We start from the raw sequence: 20,426 nt of genomic DNA on the forward strand, positions 1-20,426 counted from the left end.
TTGTGGATATATTTAAAAAGCTGTGCAAGATCTTTATCTTGGTCAAAATGTAAGGACTACGATGACTGTAAGGTTGACTATGATGATGGTGATGATAGTAGCTACCATGTACTGAGTATTTACTAAGTACTTGCCACTGTTTTAAGTGCTTTACATATAACAACTCATTTAATCATCAGAAAACTACCTTCAGCTACAGACCTTCATTTAGGGATGCTCCTTAAATGAGAAAAAGGAAGCATTTTAGAAGTGCCTGCACTGCTAAACTTTAAATAGAAATTAAATTCTGTCAATTTTTACTTACTGTTAAAATATAAAAAATTGTATTATTTTCTTTTAAAAAGTCAGTGTGTTAGATCTCTGCTTCTTGGTGCTTTGACCAACATCAAGCTCTTTCTGTCTTTTATGTCCTTGCCTCCTCCCCTCTGCCCATTCCTTCTTTCCTTTCATCCTCCACTTCCTTCCTTCCTTGGCCATCTATAGAAAGATAAAAGACATTCCTTATTTGTTGTGGGCACTGTTTATATCCTGCAAAACGTAACACTGCACATCAGGCCATCTGAAAATTTCTGGATTACTAAGGGAATTTTTCAGCGTTCACAATGTTCAGAGTAAATAAGTCTTGATCAACCAAGTTATGTATCAGATTAGTTTTGACTATCTTTGACTATTTTTCACACTTACGTAGACAATATATAATGTGTGTGTGGGTGTATGTGTTCGAATTGAGGATAAAAGATTAGAAATGACTCTACATTGAACTTGCAGGCTGGCACTCCACTTACAACGCTTTACAGCCATAGCTCCTAGTCTCTAGCCCTCAAATACCTAGTGATGTTAAGCCAGGATGAAATAGCTTTTCATTTTAAAGCAGATATACAGCTTTACTTATTTTTTTAAAAAAATGCCCCATGCCTAAGAGAAAAACAGGTGCACTTCGACTTCAAAGGATTTACTTGGTAAAGTTGTAAGCATTTTAATAAAAAAATGTGTCTTTGAACCTTATGAGAATGAGATACACCGAAGCATGGAAAGTGGATATAAACCAAAGTGCACACAGAAAGAAAGATCAGTCTCTGAGCTTTCTGCCATCCAAGGTCTGGGAGATGATTTAAGTGGAACTTTTTCCATACTATCAGCTGCTGCCCTGTTTGTCCTAAAAGATAAACAAAGAGCATCTCTAGGTGCAATGAAATTTACCTAAAATGAACTGAGTCTAAAGTAAACTGGTTCATAACTTCTTACCTGGCCCAAATTGTTTCAGGTGTCTTATTAGGAGTCACATTATTAAATAAAATGAGGCAATTAAAAAAAAAAAAACACCCTTCTCCTAAGCTATGAGCTCATTTTTTCTCTGAGCTCAATCTCCTAACAAGTACTGCTATGATAACATGAGCTTGGGAAATATTTGTTTTATAACCTCCAACGCCAGGTTGGTTACTGAAATAAAGGTAGAATCAATTGTGAACTATTGTATTTGGAGAGACAGAGTGTGTGTGTGAGAAAGAGAGTGACAGAGAGAGAGAGAGTGTGTGTGTGTATACGTGGGTCTGTGTGTGAATATGGAGGATTGGACCTGAGCACTAAGAAATTATGAAGTAAGTACATTTTGTGATTTAGTAAACTCTATACGCCAACAACTGTGGGTGCCCCAGTTTTCCTGCTGGCTCTGTCCCATAGCTGTCCAAGTCCCCTGGCTCTCGTGCACCTACCAGACTTGGCCCCACGCAGTGCCTCCTGCCCTGTGTATTTCTCTCTCCCTGTTCTATCACAATTTGCCTATTCTGAACCTTGCTAATTAGGTAGCATTTACTAGCTGATAACGAGTACCCTTCTGGGCTGAAGAAATATAGAAGCATAGTAGATCAGAGCTGGATGAGACTTGGTCTAAACCCCTCATTTTTACCTTGGTGATCCTGGAACCCAGAGATGGAAATTACCTCAACCAGAGTCACACAGCTGGTTATTGAGAGCTAACAGGTTACCCTTCCCATGTCTTATTTTAACTGTCAGCTTCTGGAGTTAATGCTTCAGCTCAAAGGTTTGACTCTAATGGTGAAATTACTCCACGGTTGGTATGAAACAATAAGATAAGAAAAGGTTTTGAGCCATTTTGAGGCTTTCAGTGAGAAGTCTTTCCCTCTTTTCTGCTACTGATTTGGCTCCTATCTCCTGAGGTGCAAAGCATGGGCCCCTGTGCTAGGTGAGCATGTCATCCTAGCTGGTTGCTTCTATGCTGTTTGCCATAGGAACTGCCTCTGGTACCTTCTCTGATGGATGTCAAAGAAGTGGCTCCTGGGGAAGATATGAGTCCATTGCAAACTGCTTTCACCATTTCATTGAGCTCATTTCCATCCTCTCTCTTTTTCAACTCACTGGTATGACTTGCCCACATAAATAGAAAGAAGCAGCTCCAATTAAACATGCATGGGGCTGTTTCCTAAGAATTTCACAGTGGGAAGCCAACCAGGAACACTCTAGAAAACACAGCCATCTTTATGCTTTGCTTCCTAGATTCTACTTGGAACTGAATATGCCAAAAGCAAAAAGGTCAGGTGGGCTGGTATCAGGGGCCTGTGGGTGACGCACAGAGGTAGAGCTGTTTTTGTCCTAGGCTCCCTTTCTCTTGAAGTGTTCAAAGATTTATGATGTAGGTCTTGGCTCTAATATATTACATCTCAGTGACCGTAGAGTTGGAAAAAAACATAGAGATTATCTATTACAACCTACCTATTGACAAAGACTGTTCCCTTGACCAGTCTTTAGTCGGAATACTCTGAGACCTCTCCTCAACTAGACCTTGATCTTGGCCCCTGCCCTCCCTTTGGCCTGCCCAGCCCAGTCTTAGCAAAACATCCTGCTAAGTAATTCCCCCCCTTGATATCTGATCATCCTTGATATATGATCAATTTCCTCATCCCCCATCTTTGATGTCTAAGCCCTTTGCCTGCTTTTAGCAGGAATCTTATTAGGCCAGTTTAGTAAGAATGCCTCCTACCGTTGATATTTCCTCTTAGTAATTTTCCATCCATTGACCCCCTCACCCTGCACATTGACTATAAATCCCCAGCTGTCTTTGCTGTATTCGGAGATGGAGCCCAATCTCTCTTCCCTATTTCAATACCTCTGTTGCAGCAGTTTTGGGGTAAAGTTTGCCTTACTGTTTAAGCAAGTATCAAAATCTTTTTTTCTTTAACATTCCCAGTGTCAGAATCCCACCTTACTGCATCCCTAATGGGGTGATAACTCAGGCTTTACTTGAATACTTCCAGTGACATGGAGTTCATTACTCTGAGGTAGACCATTCTCTTGTTTAGATAACGTGAAAGATGGAAAAGGCAGGAACTTATTGGAAAGAGCATAGGCTTTGGTGTCAGACAGGCCTGATTTGATTAGTTGGTTTCTTCCTTGTAACCTTCCTTTTACCTTCATTCAACAAACATTTTATGAACCTTCTGCTGGCAACAGGGGAAGATGGGGTAAGGAATCTGTTCTAGATAGAAGGAATAGGCTATGTGAAGGCCAAGAGGGAAGAAATAGGCAAGAAAGAAGAGAGCATGGCGTAGGTTAAAAAGTAATTTTCAGAAAGAGGTAAAATCATGATGCTTACACATGTAGAAAAATGAATATGTGTTAAAGAATTTATTTTACTCATAAGATATAAGTGAACCGGGCAGATGTTATAACTGGTTCAAAACCTGCCTCCTCCTGGTCAGCCTGGAAGACGCCATGTCAAGGCAGCTTCCTTTTGCCTGCCGATGCCCTGCAGGACTGGGCACTATGGGCCAAAATTTTGTGTCCGAGGAAGAGGCAAGAAGTGCCACCTATGTTTCACTTCGTGGTCAGGCTGTGTCTTCATGCTGCGACGGCATTGCCTTTATGGAGTGTAGAAGTTGGCATTTATGTACAATTTTATCTGTGTCCTATTTTATTTTACCTTCAAAAGAAAAACACTATCAAAAACCAAGGAAGTCTGTGGTGTTCTCCACAAGTGGTTGACATTTGACTACTTGTTTGAATTATGTATGGAAAGTCATTGACAGTGTGGATTGTTCCAGGGTTTAGCTTGTTTTGTGTTTTTGTTTTTATTTTTGATTCTGAGTCATTGCATCCTCTACCAGCTATTAATCCATCACTTTGTGGGGGGGGGGGATGTTGCATTGCTGTTTGTAAGCTTTTTTATTTTTTTAATTATAATTATTAAAGGCCTGCCTTTCTCCTCTCATCACTGTGAGATTACAGATCTATCTGAATGAAATGTAACATTGAAAAGACTTGTTTGTTGCTTTCTGTGCAGTTGCATTAGTGGGATGGGTGGGGCTGGGGGGTTGGGAATTGAAAATGGAGGGGCTGCCGAGGTCCTGTGAATGTTTCCGTCACTGTACTTCCTTGCAGAAGCCTGCAGAGAATGGAAGCATCTTCTTTACTGTGCTGGCATGTCCATCTCTATTGTCACTAAGTTGCAACTGGAGTTTCATTTGGATCTAGTTAAAAAATTTCTTCTGTGCAATAGGTGGGTTCGAGGATGTAGTTGCCCTGGTGTCTTGATCATATCCTGATGAGAATGTCCACGCTGAGGAGTCAGGTGCTGTATTGCAGGAGCAATGCAGGACAGGGCACGAGCCTGGCCGAGTTCCTGGGAAATCAGGGAAGAGGATAGAGACCCTTTCCTGCTGTTACCATGTGTTCCCTTCGGGGAAGTCAGAGGTTAAGGAGGGAGCTTTGTTCCCATGTAGGACTCCTTGCTTCTCCCTAGTTCCTCTCTTCAGTCAGTCCAGCTCTCACTTCCACGCCTCAGAGCCCCGTGGGGAAGGCGTTAGCAGGAATGAAGCAGGCAGGGGCTGCAGCACCAGTGAGGCTTCCCACTTCTTTCTGAACGTTGTTCTGTACGTAGCAGGGGACAGGAACAGGGACAGCGGCCTCCCCCGTCCCCACACCATCCCAGCAGCTCAGCTAAGCCCCTGATTTGAAGAGGGCAGCAGGAGGTCTCTGAGGTGTGCTGAGAGGCTGGCCACACAAGAAGCCTTTGCCTTTGCAGGAGGTTCTGGTGTGCTTTTTCTTAAAAAGGTAAGGAGCTGAGATTTTTTTTTTTAATATTAAGAATCTATTAAGAAAAAATACAGGGCTGACCCTCAGGCATCTTCCCCTACTCCCCAACAGATCCCCAGAAGAGAGTGTGGAAGGCAGTGCAGAAGGCGGATTGAGCTTTGGTTCTGTAGCCAAGAAGAGGTCAGCTGCTGAGAACACCAGTGGTCGCTCGGACCCGCCTGCCCCGGGGCCTGCACTCTGCCCTGGCCACACAGGCGCCCCATTTGCCTTTGTACCTTGGTTATTTCCCCTATTTAGATCTTATCACACATTTGCTTTTCTAGAAGATGAACTCTATTTCTCAACTGGGGGCAATGGAAAGTGCAATGCTGGAACTCCTGCTGCCCTGCTAGCTGGTCACGGAGGATAGTGCCAGGCAGGATTCTGGAAACCCAGTGCACTTAAACTGATCCTGAAAAGAGCACTCAGAACACTCTGGACACCAGGAGGGCTAGATTCCCCAGAAACTGTCTTACCTTTTGCCCAAAGAAACATGCTCGGTATTCGGGATCCCATGAATCCTGGTACTTCTGTTACCTCAGGGCCTTAGTACCTGGATACTGTCACAGAACTGGGGTGGGAGGAGGGGCCTATTTTTAAATAACTGTTCAAAGTTGGGGGATTTTTTAAAATTAAGAAAAAGGAAAGCTATTCTGTATTGCACCTTTTCACGGTTTAATACATTTTCCTGTGATTTTTTGAAATTAAACCATTGTGTGTCGTGTAATGTCCTAGTTGAGCTGCTGACCAGCAGCTTCCTTCAGAAGGCTTTGGAGCAAATGTGTCTGTTGCTTTGTCGCCTGCTGGGAGGGGACCTGGAGGGCTGCTGGGGACTAGTTTCTGTACACACTTGTTTGGCCTTTTCTGTAGTTGATGCTGTAAACTCTATGGCTTTTTAAAAAAACAATTTCATGTTTTTATTTAGTATTGGAAATCCAACACACTTTTTTTAATCCAAAAAAAAAAAAAGAAGAGTCAAAACAGCACAGATTTATATGGAGTAAAGGAATATTGAGATGAATTGTAAATAAAGACAAAACTGGTTTTTCACAAGGGTGGGGAGGAATCAACTAAATCACTACTGGGTAGGACATAACTTACGTGTCTCTCAGTTATCTACAACTTACAAAGAATTGTAAAATGGCTCAATGACAATGAAGAAATAGAATCTGATAACCTAGAAAAGTGGGCTATAGAGGATGCATAGTTTTCCATTGAAACACAATTTTCTTCTGTGTATATTTGAGTAATTCAAAGATATTCAATGTGGCCATGGTATAGTTCCAAGTGGTGAGTGGTTATAGAGAAGTAAGCTATGGCCAGATCATGAAGGGCTTCATAAAAAATTTAAGTAGAGAAGTAACATGATCAGATTCATGTTTTAAAAAGAGCATTCTGGCTACATTGGTATTGGAGGGACAGGATTGGATGTATGGAAACCAATTTAGGAGCCTGTTGTAAGCTTGGATTCAAATCCTTGCTCTGCTTCTACTAGCTGTAGAGACTTAGGTGAAGCTACTCAACCATTCTGAGACTCCACTTTCTCCTCTGGAAAGTGAAGAATAATATCTTCCTTGCAGGATTGCTGTGAGGTATGCAATGGGTTTGGCATGTTGTAGACAGTAAATATTAATTTCCTTTTACTCTGCTCCTGCTCTGCAACCAAATTGTTAGAACATTTTTATAATGAGCCCAAACTTGTTTCCCTTAACCGTGTGATTGTGGAGATCCTAGCTGTGCTATTTGAAAGAATATAAATTAAGGATAACCCCTCTTGCCTTCACATATTTGAAGATAGATTTCTTATTTCCCTTAAGTCTTCCTTTTTGAAACTAATCTTTCTCAACTACTTCATAGTTCTTTCTCTCTCTCCCTGCTATTCTCCCCTACATGAAATATCCCTCCTAACTTATGGCATGCAGAAGTGAAATTAACATAATACTCCAGGTATGCTTGAGATAGTATATAGTAAAGTAGAACAATCAGTTCTCTTGGTCTGGATAATAAAACTCTGTTATATTGCCTAAAATTGCATTAGCCTTTTTAAGCAACCATGTCATATGGTTGGTTCATTTTTAGCCTACGGATAACTAAAGTGCCCAGGTATTTTTATTTTTCATATGAACAGTTGTTTAAGTGAATTTTCCTTTATTTAGAATATATTCAATGGCATTTTTAACTTACAGATTGGGTTTTGTTTCATCCACTAAATTTCATTTTTGTTAATCTTGAACTAGCCTTCTAGCATATATATACATATATATATATATACATACACACATAGCATATACATATTCAAACATCACAGAACTGTATACCAATGAGCAATATGTTTTCTTCCATTGAAATACTGTCTCTTATTCTCCTTCCCCTGAAGCAACCACGGTCGCCATTTTCTTGTAAATCCTTTCAGAAATCTATTTCTATACAAGTAAATGTACAACTAAAAATACTAAAGACAGCATACTATACACAGTAGTCTGCACTTTGTCCTTTACATTAATAATTCCAATAGAATGTAAGCTCTAGGGAGGCAGGATTTTGTTTGTTTTTAGCATCTAGAAAGATATTTGACATGTACTAGAGGCTTCATAAATATTTGTTGAGTGCCGAGCAATATTTGGAGATTTTCCATATCAGCATATACCAGGGATCAGCGAACTTTTTCTGTGAAGGACTAGATAGTAAATATTTTAAACTTTGCAGGCCATATGGTATCTGTCACAATTACTCAAGCAGCCACAGATAATACATAAACAAATAGGTGTGACTGTATTCCAATAAAATTTTATTTACAAAAACATATGGTGAATCAGATTTGTTTTGTGGGCTATAGTTTGCTGGCCCCTGGTATATACAAATCAATCTAGCCTTTTTTCACAGTTACATACTATTCCATCATATGGGTGTACTATAAATTTGTTAATGAGACCCCTGTTTATGTTCATCTAGATTAATAGTCTTTTGCTATTATAATCAACGCTGTGACAGTGTTTCAATGAGCAACATTTTTCTTTGTGCACCTGTCTGAAAACATCTTCCTAAATTGTAATGGCCAAGTAAAAGAGAACAGGGCTTCTTAATTAAACAGGTACTGCACGATTGCCATCTCAAGAGATTGCATTAATTTGTGCTCCCACCTCTAGTGTATCCCATTGCCTGCTTCTCTACACTCTCTCAGTGCTGTGCATTATTAAATTTTCATTTCTGCTAATCTAGGAGGTGAAAACTAGGTGATCATTCATTTTCATTTTTATTTTTAAAATCATCCAAACATACAAAAAGCCCAGAAAATCGTATAACAGACACAGCAAAAATTAAATAGTTGCTAATATTTTACTTTATGTGTTGCACATCTCTCCCTCTTCTTTCTTTTTAAAGAGGAAATAAAATGTTATTCATGTAGCTAGAATCCCACTTCCTACCCTTTCCCTCTCCCTCCGTCCTCAGAGGTAACTTCTACATTGAAGTTGATGTGTATCACTACATATATGTATATTATATAATAATATGCAATATATATAACAAATATGTATATGGATAGTGGTATAGAATAATATAGAAAGTTATATATCATTCCATATATGTGTGTATGCATATATATAATATGTAGACCCACATTAATATATGTATCTCTCTGTGTTTTTAAGTTTTACATAAGTGGTATCATACTGTCTTTTTGCAACTTGCTTTTTCAGTTTAAAATTATTTTTGAGGTTTATTCAGCTTGCTTTTATGTATTCAAAATTATGTTTGAGATTTATATGGCTATATGTAGATCTCGTTCATTCATTTTAGCTATTATGTACTATTCCATTGTACAAAGAAACCACAGTTTAATTATCCATTCCCCTCCTGTGGGACAGTTAAAAGATGTCAAAGATTAACAAAGCTGGTCACTAATTAAAGTGGAAAAGACAGAGTTTAATCAGTAATATACTGTCACAACAGGAACAAGAATCCAGTGTGAACTGAACTCAACTTTGACCTGTATAGAGGTGACTGGAAGATTTAAAGGGAGAACGAGGGAATAGGAAGGGGAGTGAGTAGGGACTCAGTAGAGTCAGGGAGGTGAAAAATTACAAAAAGTGGGAAGAAGGTCTTGGTCCATGTGAAACCCATCTGGATTTGCTAACTAGCCCTTATTGAGGTTAGATTCCTATCCTCCCACAGAGACTGGGAGACAGGGGTGCTATCTTCAGATGTTGGCTGGAACAAACTGTGAATTCTTATGGCAGACTTGAGTTTTCTCAGGCAGGCACTTTAAGGGGATCTAGGGTCATCCTAGGGATTTGACTTTGTGCTGTTAGAAATGATGTTAATGTTTTCTTCAAGCCTTCGTAGGCCAAGGTTGAGGTGTAGTCAAGAAAGGGCTCAGAGAATCCTGGATAGAGTTTGGTCAAGGAGAGAATCTTTGTCAACGATCACCTCCTTTTTTGCAAGAAGAGTGCTGCAGAGCAAACCCTTGTACGTTTGTGTACTGGTGTGAGAGTTTCTTTAAGATAGAACCTTTTAGAATTTATCTAGCAGGTTTTCCTGGCCACACCAGAAACTCTCCCCCGACCATAAAAAAAAAGGATAGAATCTTCGAACTGGAATTACTATGATGTAAGGTGTGGCATCTTCAGTGTTATCAAATGACTCTCCAAAATAGTTGTACAAATTTTTTATATTCCTACCAGAAATGCATAAATGATCCAATTTCCCCAAATCCTTACCAGGACTTTGATCCAACAGACCCAGATTAGAGTCAAGGCAAATAAGATGAGTCACGCGAGTGTATGGTGAGATTCTATCTTTGCTTAAAAGTTTGATACTTTGTTCATCATGGATTTTTTTGGCATAAATTTTGAGTTTTGAAAATATTGCATTAAAATATTGTTTATCTTGACTGCTGAGATTTTTTGGTGTCCCCTTACATTTTGTGCCTAAGGAAAGAGTGCCTCACTCACCTCACCCTAGTCCTAGCCCTGCTCAATGTTAGTTAAATTTATTCCTTTTTGCCATACTGATGGGTACAGAATGGTCCCTCATTATCCTAACTTGCTTTTGCCTGATTATCAGTGAACTCAAGTATGTTTTCCTATGTTTATTAACCATCTGTGAAGTACCTGTACGTATCCTTTAATCAATTTTGGGTAGTTTGCCTTCTCTTTATTAATTTATAGAATATATATTCTTCATTAAAAAAAGAAAAACCTCTGTTGGCTGTATGCATTGCAAATATCTTCTCAGTCTGTGTCTGGCCTCTTCGTTTGGTTTATGGTGTCTTTTAGTCACATAGAAATTTATAATATAATTTTAATGTGGTCAAGTTCATCCATCTCTTCATTTCTAATCTGTACTTTTCAGTGTGTTTTATTTAAAACATTTTCTCTACCCCACTCTCAAAGCTCTTCTCCCCTCTTTCCTTCTGAAAGTTTTGAAGTTTTGCTTTTCATACTTAACTCTTTAATTCAACAGGATGAAGGATGAATCTATTTTTTGTCTTTTTTTCATATAGCTAGCTCGTTGCCCCCCAAATTTATTGAAGAGTTCGTCGCATTTTTTCGTAATTGATTTATAACGAAATCTATTCAGAGATAAAGCTCAGATATGTAAAGTGGGTCTGTTTCTGGGTTTTCTCTTACATTCTATTAGTCTATCCATGTGATGATACTACACTTAAAAAGTGATAGTTTTCGTTACAATTGTTCTGTTTTATCATGTTATTGCTGTTAATCTCTTGCAATACCTTAATTTATAAATAAACTTTAACATAGGTCTGTATTATAGGAACAAACGTCATATATATAGGGTTCATTATCTGCAGTTTCATGCCTCCCCTGGGGGTATTGGAACACATCCCTCACAGATAAAGGGGGACCACTGTACGAAACCCTGCTTTATAATCAATATTTATTTCATAGTAGGTAAATCCTCCATTTATCATCATTATCATCATCATCATCTTCATCATTATTATCCTGACTGCTCTTGGCCTTTTATTCTTTAATATACATTTTAGGACAAACTTTTGAAGGAAAAATTTTGTTGGAGTTGTATTTTGGGTTTATAGATTAACTTGGAGGAAATTATAATTTCTGTGATATTGATTTTACCATCCATGAACATGGCACATGAACACTGACAGTTCTCCATCTATTTATATATTTTTTATGCTTTTAATAATATTTTATAATTTTCTCCATAAAAGTCTTATACTTCTGTTGTCAGATTTATTGTTTAATACTTGTAGCCTTCTTTTTCTGTTGTAAATAGTGTCTATATTTGTTGTTTTACTTTTAAATTATTTGTTGCTGATATATAAAAACACAACCTTTGTACATTAATTGTATACCCAGCAATATTTTAGTTTTAAAAACTTGTAGTTTTTTCTTGGGTTTTCTGTGTAGGCAATCATATTATCTCTAAATAACATCAGTTTTATTTTTTCTTTTCTATACTGAAATACTAGATTTTTTTTTCCCTGTGTAGTTGTGTTGGACAGGTCTCCCAATATAATATTGAATAAAAACAGTGGTAGTAGGCATTCTTTATTTATCCTTGACTTTAAGGCAAATAAGTATTTCAAAGGTATCATCGATTATAGTTGTTATACATTTTCCAGTAGTTAACTTTTATCAAGTTCAGCAAATTAACTTTTTAAAAGACTATTTTTTTAGAGCAGTTTTAAATTTACAGCAAAATTGAGAGGGAGACACAGAGATATACCCCACACATGCATAGCCTCCCCCGTTATCAACCTCATTCACCAGAATGGTACATTTTTCTGTTTTTACCAAGGATGGACTTACACTGACACATCATAATCGCCCAAAGTCCATAGTTTACCTTAGAATGCACTCTTGGTGTTGTACATTTTATGGGTTTGGTCAAATGCATAGTGGCATATATTCATCATTATAATATTATACAGAGCATTTCCACTGCCTTAAAAGTCCTCTGTGCTCTGCCTTTTCATCCCCATCCCCGACTGGCAGTCACTGATCTTTTCATCACCATAGTTTTGACTCTGAGGAAATTAATTTTTATTTTCAGTTTTCTGAGTGTTTTTATGCTGAAAAGGTGTTGATTTTTATCGAAAGCTTTTCCTGCATTTCATCAAATTAGTTTTCTGTTTGCTCTTATAGCATTAACAGACATTAAATACTTTCTTTTCTTGAATGCTAAACCATTCTTTCAGATATACCACACTTGATCATGATGTAATACACAGATGGATTCATTTTGTAATATTTTATTTAGTGTTTATGTGTCTATGTTCATAATTCAGTTTGGCTTATACTTGTTCATTTTCATTCTCTCCTTTTCTGCTTTTGATGTCAAACTAAATATTTCTGTCAAAACTAAACTAGGCTCATTAGAGAACTGAGTACTTTTTCTGTAACATTTATGTAAATTAGAGATGATATGTTCTTTGAAAGTTTGTTTTTTGAAATTTGGTTGAAGGAATAGATTTTTAACTGTTCAAATTTTAAACAATAATTGTAGGGCTTGTTCGGTCTGTTTCTCTATGGGTTGGTTTGAAGAGAATTTTCCCTAAATTTAATTTGATTAGCATAAAGCTCTTCATAATCTTCTCTTCTGATGGTTTAAAATATTCTCACTAAAAAACGCATTTAATTACAATGGTGGGTACATGTTATTATACATCTGTCTAATGCAAAGGCATTCTGTATAATGAAAAAAGCCAAGCTTTGGAGACAGTGAAAAGATCAGTGGTTAACCGGGGGTTGAGGAGGCGGGAGTGAGTACGAACAGGCAGAGCACAGAGGATTTTTAAGGCAGTGAAAATACTCTATGATACCATAATGATGGATACACGTCATTATACATTTTTCCAAGCCCATAGATTGTACAACAGGAAGAGTGAACCCTAATGTAAACTGTGGACTTTCAGTGATTATGACGGCTCAGTGTAGTCTCATTGATTGTAACAAATGTGCCACTCCAGTGGGGGATAGCAATCAATAATGGGGGAGGCTGTGTATGTGTCGGGGGACAGGAGGTATATGGGAAGTTTCTGTAGCTTCCATTCAATTTTGCTGTGATCCGAAAACTGCTCTGAAAAATAAAATATATTATGCATGTAATTATGGGTGAGGTTAAGCATTCATATATTTAAAAGCCGCTTTTAAATATTTCTGGGAACTGCACGTCCATGTTGTTTGTCCATTTTTAATGGAGTTGTTTGTGTTTTCTGACAGATTTCTCAGAACTCTTTTTTTGTTTTTTTTGTGTGTTTGGCCTCGCTGCACGGCCTGTGAGATCTGCGGTACCCCACCAGTTCGGTTCCCCTGCACTGGAAGCGTGGAGTCCTAACTACTGGGCCTCCAGGGAATTCCCTTAGAACTCTTTACATATAAATGGAATTAGGCCTTTGCCCTATGTTGTAAATATTGTTTCACTTTTCTTTTGATGTTTAGGATAGTTTGTGCTGTCAGAAGTTTAACATTTTTCTGTATTCAAATCTATCAATCTTTTCCTGCATGACTCCTAGGTTTTGTGTGTTGTTTAGAAAGGCCTTCCTCAATATTAGATTATTTTATAAATACTCTGCCATATTTCCATCTGGTATTTTTATTATCTTATTTTTTATATTTAAATCTTCTATCTGGAATGTATTTTTGGTTAGGGAGAGCCAGTTTAATAACAATCGATAACGTGAGTTATCAATCAGTTATCAGTTCAGTAACATCAGTTATTGAATAACTCATTTGCTGACAGATTTTGAATACCGTCCATAGAGTATAAAACTCCTATGTGTATAGGGGCTCTTCTGGGCACTCTGTTCTGTTACATTGACCAGTTTGTTTTCTTATTAGCCAATCCTGTATTGTTGTAATTACCAGAGTTTTACAGTATTTTTTTCAGTACTTTTCTGGCTAGTCTTGCGTGTTTATTTTTCCACATGAACTTAATACCTTTATGTCTAAATCCAAAAAGTCCTGTTAGTATTTTCATTTGGATCACATTTAAGTTAATAGACTAAATTTTAGACTAATATGTGAATTGCTTTTTTACAGTATTGAGTTTTTATATTCAAGAGCACTGTATCTTTCTATTTGCACAAATTTTGTTTTATTCCTCTCAGCAGTAAAGTGGTCTTCATAGAAATCTTTTATGTTTTTCTTTAATATGTTCTAACTGGGATTTTTATTCCATTAGAATTTCCAATGATATGAAAGTTAATGGTTTCTTCATTTGTAAATTAGTGACGATAATAATAGTTGCTACTTCCTGGAGATGTTACAATGATTGAAGGAAATAATGTGTCAAAGCACTTTGCACAGTGACTGATACACGATAACCACTCAATATTTGTTTGAGAATTTATTCCTTGACGTTATGTAATGAACCTACCAGCGGTATACACTACAGTGCTACCCAGATATCTGCTTCCTTGCCATAGTATCTAGACTCTGTATGCCTTGGTATCCCCATTGGAAATTGGGGCAAGCAATTCCAATCTCCATGTCAAGAAAAAGTGGTGGCTAGTGATGAGAATGACTAATTCTCTAACCACCAGCAATCAGAGCAATTTTCAGGAACCCTCTTCTCTGTGTTTCTATCTTTCTGTCCTGAGTGCCTAATAAAATACCAGATAGTATATCTTCTCCATACCCACCCCAAACTTGCCTGATTACTGAGAAGATAATAGTGTGGAATCTCTAGCTATGGTTGGGAAACAAGATAATAGTGTGGAATCTCTAGCTATGGTTGGGAAACAAGATAATAGTGTGGAATCTCTAGCTATGGTTGGGAAACATTTTCTAGTGTGGTTAGCATTAGATGATAATAAAAGGAATTTTGGTGAGCTGGGCAGATGCTTTCTGCCTTGGAATACCTTGTCACTTGTTCCTAGTGGTCTGAGCTTTTGGCTCTGATGAGGCCAATTCTTGAAGTTTGAGATAGATAAAATCTCAACTTTTGACCCACCTGGATGGAAAGCTCTGGGGCTTTTACGGCAGGATAGAGTCATAATTGGCTGGAAGGAGGAACAATTTATCTAGGACTGTTGGCTGCAGTATCTAACCCATTCATGCATATCAGCACCAGCTCACAGGAGTCCCTTACAGGAAATGGATCTGGGTCTTGGAAGCAAGTATAGCTTTTAAGACTGGTACATGTTCTGTGATTTGGGGGGTTCCAAGCTGGTCCCACCACCCTTTGGAATCCTTCTCTGTCAGATCACGTTGGCCCTTTATTCTGCAATTGAGAAGTAAGTCCATGGGAAAAAGATTGCAGTGACGTGCTATTAATTCAAAAGGAAAGACTTGTGTTAGCTGGCTAACTTTTATAAGAGGAAGGCCTTGAATGTCTGGAGAAGGGGGTATTATATTGGGGAAATGTTACTACAGAGTGTTGACAGTGGTTCTGAAAGGGAGAGTTCGGTCTTCTAAAGAAAAATTTCCTTATTGCCAAACTTCCTACACTAATAGCCAAATTAACACAGTCGCCATCCTTCTTATATCCTGACTTCAGTGTTACTAGCTTTATATATCCATCTAAATGACCACCTGCAAGTCTGAAGGAAATGAGCATCTATATATAAGGCCTCTCCTTTCCCATTCATCTAAGCTCCGTCCTTCTTGCCTCAGTACAACTATACGTACACATTATCTCACTTACATTGTACAGAATCTAGGCACAATCTCAGAAAGCTTTTGCAGATTTGTGCCTCAGGAGCATAAAGGACCCCACGAATATCTGTCGATACTTTTAGGTAAGGAACTTTGTTTTGGGGCATGAACAGGCTAATGGGCTTATATAGCTTCATTCAGAATATCGAGTGGTCACTTGATCTAAAGTATAAGTTGTATCCCTGGCAGCTGATCCTGGGGGACTCACAATTTGATAAGGCATAACTAAGGTCAAGCCTTAGTTTTAATTCATTTATGAAACAGATAGTAATGGAATGTCCATAACATATCAGGCACTGTGCAAAGCACTGAGGATACAAGAATGAACAGGGCATGGGCTCTGCCCTCAAGAAGATTGCAGATGAATAGGAAGATGGGGCTAAATGCAGTGGTAGAGAGAAGCACAGTGTCTGAGGCCTTGGGTACAGAGGTGATCACCCAGGGAGTGGTAAAGTAGAAACCTTGGAGCGCAACAACATTTGAGGTTTGAGCAGAGAAAGAGATTCCAGACTAGGAGACCAGGGGTGAATGGCAAGAAAAGGAGAGGAATGGGGACAGAATGACTTCAAAGAAGTCAAAGAAAGAGAGGAGTTTTCCAGGGAATAGTCAGTAATGTCAAAGGGAACACAGAGATCAATTTAAGAAAATGACCGAAGAGTATCCATTGAATTTGGAATTATGGAGATCATTGGTGACTTCGGGGAGAGCAGTTTTAGTGGAATTATGAGAGAGGAAGACAATTTGCAGTAAGTAGAGGTATTAATGAGAGATCAGAGAGTTAAAATGGTGAATGTAGGCTATCGTTCCAAAGAATTTAGCTGGGAAGGAAAAGGAATAAGAGGATGCCAGCTAAAAAGGATTGCAAGTTTAAGAATGTTTATAATTTTGTTTAAGGTAGGAGAGCCTTGAGCACGTTCCTATGCTGTGGAAAAAGAATCAGTAGGAGAAAGTGAGGTTGAGGATAAGGAGGGGGAGAGGATGCTTTAAACAATCAGTGTCCCTGAGAAGAGGTGGCAATAGGACCCAAGTAGATGAGTTAGCCTTGAACAGGAAGAGTGACAGCTCACTCTTTGGGACTAGAGAAAAGGAGGCAACAGTGGGGCTGGTTACTGCATAGGAAAGTCTCCCTTGATGGCCTTGATTTTTCTCAGTGAAGCAAGAGGCTTAAGCATCTGTAGACAGTGATAGGAGAGGTGGCAGAGTAAGATTTATGACTGTCAGGTGTCTGGCTGAAACTATGGTGCCCAGGAGAGAACATGGGGAAAAATAAAAACTACCACTAATACTATTAGATATTTGGAATTTCAACAACCCTAACAGTTTGGGATTTTTAGGCTAGTGTGTGGAGAGATGCATTATCACCAAGCAAAGCTCAGCAATTTCGTTAGCTCTGGGTCTCAGCTGGGTTATTGAGGTAGCTCCGATTCATGTTCAGGGCCTTCCTATCTTCCTCTGTAAACAGCTTTATACATACTACAAGTCCCCAAACTTTGAAATATGCCTGAAGATAATAATGATGATGATAAGGGACATTATCATTCATTCAGTGTTTCATAAGTTTCATAAGTGCCAGACACTGTTTTAAGCTCTTTACATGGATGAGAGTTAGCTAAGAAGGTTAATCCATGGAAATTGTTTGTGCGTGTGTGTGTGTGTGTGTGTGTAAAATAAACATCATATAGCTGACATATGTATAACATATATATTCCACACTGTGTCTGACACCCAACGGAAACTCTAGTTTTCCGTTTCTTCCCACATATTCCCCATCCTTCACCCTTAGCCCTTGCTACCCATCATTCCACAGGGCTGGGGCAGGAGAAAGGTGAACGCAGAAGGTGTCTCTGCGTCATGTCCCTGGTGACAGACTGGTTAGCGGAAAAGAGTGAAGCCCTTGAATTGCCTTTGGACTTTGTATCTCAACTTAGTCTCTCCATTCAGGTTGTCATGTTTTTGAGGGCAGGGGCTATGCTGGACCCCTGTTCAAGGCCCCCATGAGCACCGGCTCAGCGGTAGGCACACGGCTTAGTCTGGGCTCACTCAGCTCCAGAGGTCCTAGTTTTCAGTAATTGCCGAGGCAGGTCTTGGAGTCACGGCTCCCGGCTTCAACGGAGCACAGAGAGCAGCAGCCCAAGCCACCCGGTAGCAGCCCTCTCGGCAGCGCCCTGCTGGGGACGGGGCACCTGCATCCCGGATGCAGTTCTGCCACCAACTGGCCAGATGACCCCGTGCCAGCCCCCCTGATTGCCTGGGCCTCAGGGTTTTCACCTGGGGAGCGAAGGTCATAAGTTTTGTTCTGCCTACTACACAGAGGTTCTCTAAGGAACAGTTTGGATGACAATCATGAAAGCTCTTTGCAAAGTGAAAAGCGTGCAGATGTGAAGGGATGTTGATTCCCAGGGCCAGACCTTGACTCCGAAGAAGACAGAAAGGGAGGGACCCTCTGAAACCTGGACATATGGGGGCTTTAATTGGTTTTCCTCCTCTTTACCCAGCATCCGTGATGCAAGCTGGTACTGCCTGTGGAACACTCTGTCCTTTGAGATCCTCAGGGACAGGAGAATTTGTCAAGCAGTGAGGCAGCAGCCAGCTCACGGCAGAGTGAAAAATAGATGAAATATGGTGGAGTTCTACTTGTGTTTCTTCAAACACTGCCTGGCTAATGGCAGTCAGGTGAAAGGCAGGACACTTGTCCTCTGTTCACTTCCCTAGGAAACCTTCCTCTCCTTGCAGGGTAGTCAGTCCCCACAGCTCTATTGTGAACACTCTCTCCTTCCTTTATCTTCCCTTCTTCCCCTGCATAACCTCATCCGTTCTCTCAGCCTTGAGTGGTACTTCTCAAATCTGTGCCTGCAGTCAAGAGCTCTGACCCAAGCTCTGGATCTGAAACCACGTGGATGTCCTATAGGTGCCGCACATTCACCCTGTCCACAATCTGACTTCCCACTTCAAACTGCTTCTCTTTCAGCTTGAGCTATGCGGAAGAGATAACCTAAGAAGCAGAAAGGGAGATGGTTTGGATTTGAGGATACGAACCAGGCCCCTCTCTTGTGAAGCTGAGGAGAAAGGAATAAGGGTGAAGCCTAGAGAGCTGGATGGAATATAGAGGAAGCTTTGTGTTAACTGATTTCACTTCATATTCACAACCACTGATCTCATCTGGGCCCTTGGTGCTGACTGCCACTCCTATGTATTCCCATGGTTCATTTACTCTCTCGCTCTTTATAATTTTCTTTCTTGTTCAACATCCCAACACTCCCTCCCTCAAGCCCCCTCACAGCAGCTGACCTTCTGAAGCAGTCAGAAGAGAACTCCCACATCTACCCACCTACTTGCAAATATACCCATATTGTTTCTCTTCTCTCTTGTTACTGTGGGAGAACAATCTCTGCTCCTATCTAAGGCCAACTATCCCGTTTCTACACTACATCCCAACTCCTCTAGGTTACTCAAGGCTATTGCTCTAGCATTTCTCCCCTTGATCTTCTGCATCAGTGGTTTTCACTCTCTACTGGTTCATTCCTACCACTGTATAGACATACTGTTACTGCTTGCATCTTAAAAAAAAAAAGAATCCTCCTGTTGACTCCACCTGACTCTATATCTATGGCCTCATTTTTCAGCTCACCTTCTTAGCAAAACTCCTCAAAAGAGTTGTCTCTCCTTATTGTCCCCTATGCTCTTTTGAGCTCACTCCAATCAGGCTTTTGCCTCCATCACTCCACCAAAATTGTTCTTTGTAAAAGTCACCAATGACTTCTAGTTTGTTAGATAAATGACAGTTCCTATTCCTTACCTTGCTAGACCTATCAGCAGCAATTAATACAATGAATATACTTCCTGAAATGCTTTCCTTTTTAAAAAAGTTGAAGTATAGGTGATATATTTATTTTTTAACTTTAGTATTTTTTAATTGAAGTATAGTTGATGTACAGTATTGTATATGTTACCGTGTACAAGATAGTGATTCCCAATTTTTAAAGGTTATACTCCATTTATAGTTATTGTAAAGTGTTGGCTGTATTCCCTGTGCTTGGAACTTATTTATTTTATACATATTAATTTGTACCTCTAACTCCCCTACTCCTATTTTGACCCTCCCCCTTCCCTCTCCCCATTGGTAATCACTATTTTGTTCTCTATATCTGTGAGTCTGTTTTTTGCTGTTATAGTCACTAGTTTGTTGTATTTTTTAGAGTCCACATGGAAGTGATAACATACAGTACTTGTCTTTCTCTGATTTATTTCAGTTGACAAAACGCCCTCCAAGTCCATCCATGTTGTTGCAAATGGCAAATTTTCATTCTTTTTTATGGCTGAGTAGTATTCCAGTGTGTTTGTGTGTGTGTGTGTGTGTGTGTGTGTGTGTGTGTATTTATTTATGTATCACATCTTCTTTATCATTCATCTGTTGATGGACACTTAGATTGCTTCAATTATCTTGGCAGTTGTAAATAATGCTGCTATGCACATTGGGCTATGTGGATCTTTTCGAATTAGTGTTTTTGGTTTTTTGGGGATATATACACAGGAGTGGAATTGCTAGGTCATATGGTAGTTCTATTTTTAGTCTTTTGAGAAACCTCCATACTGTTTTCCATAGTGGCTGCATCAATTTACATTCCCATCAACTGTGTACTAGGGTTCCCTTTTCTCCACATCCTTGCCAGCATTTGTTATTTGTATTCTTTT

The sequence above is a fragment of the Phocoena phocoena genome, chromosome X, assembly GCF_963924675.1.
Source record: "Phocoena phocoena chromosome X, mPhoPho1.1, whole genome shotgun sequence".
NCBI classification, from domain to species: domain Eukaryota; kingdom Metazoa; phylum Chordata; class Mammalia; order Artiodactyla; family Phocoenidae; genus Phocoena; species Phocoena phocoena.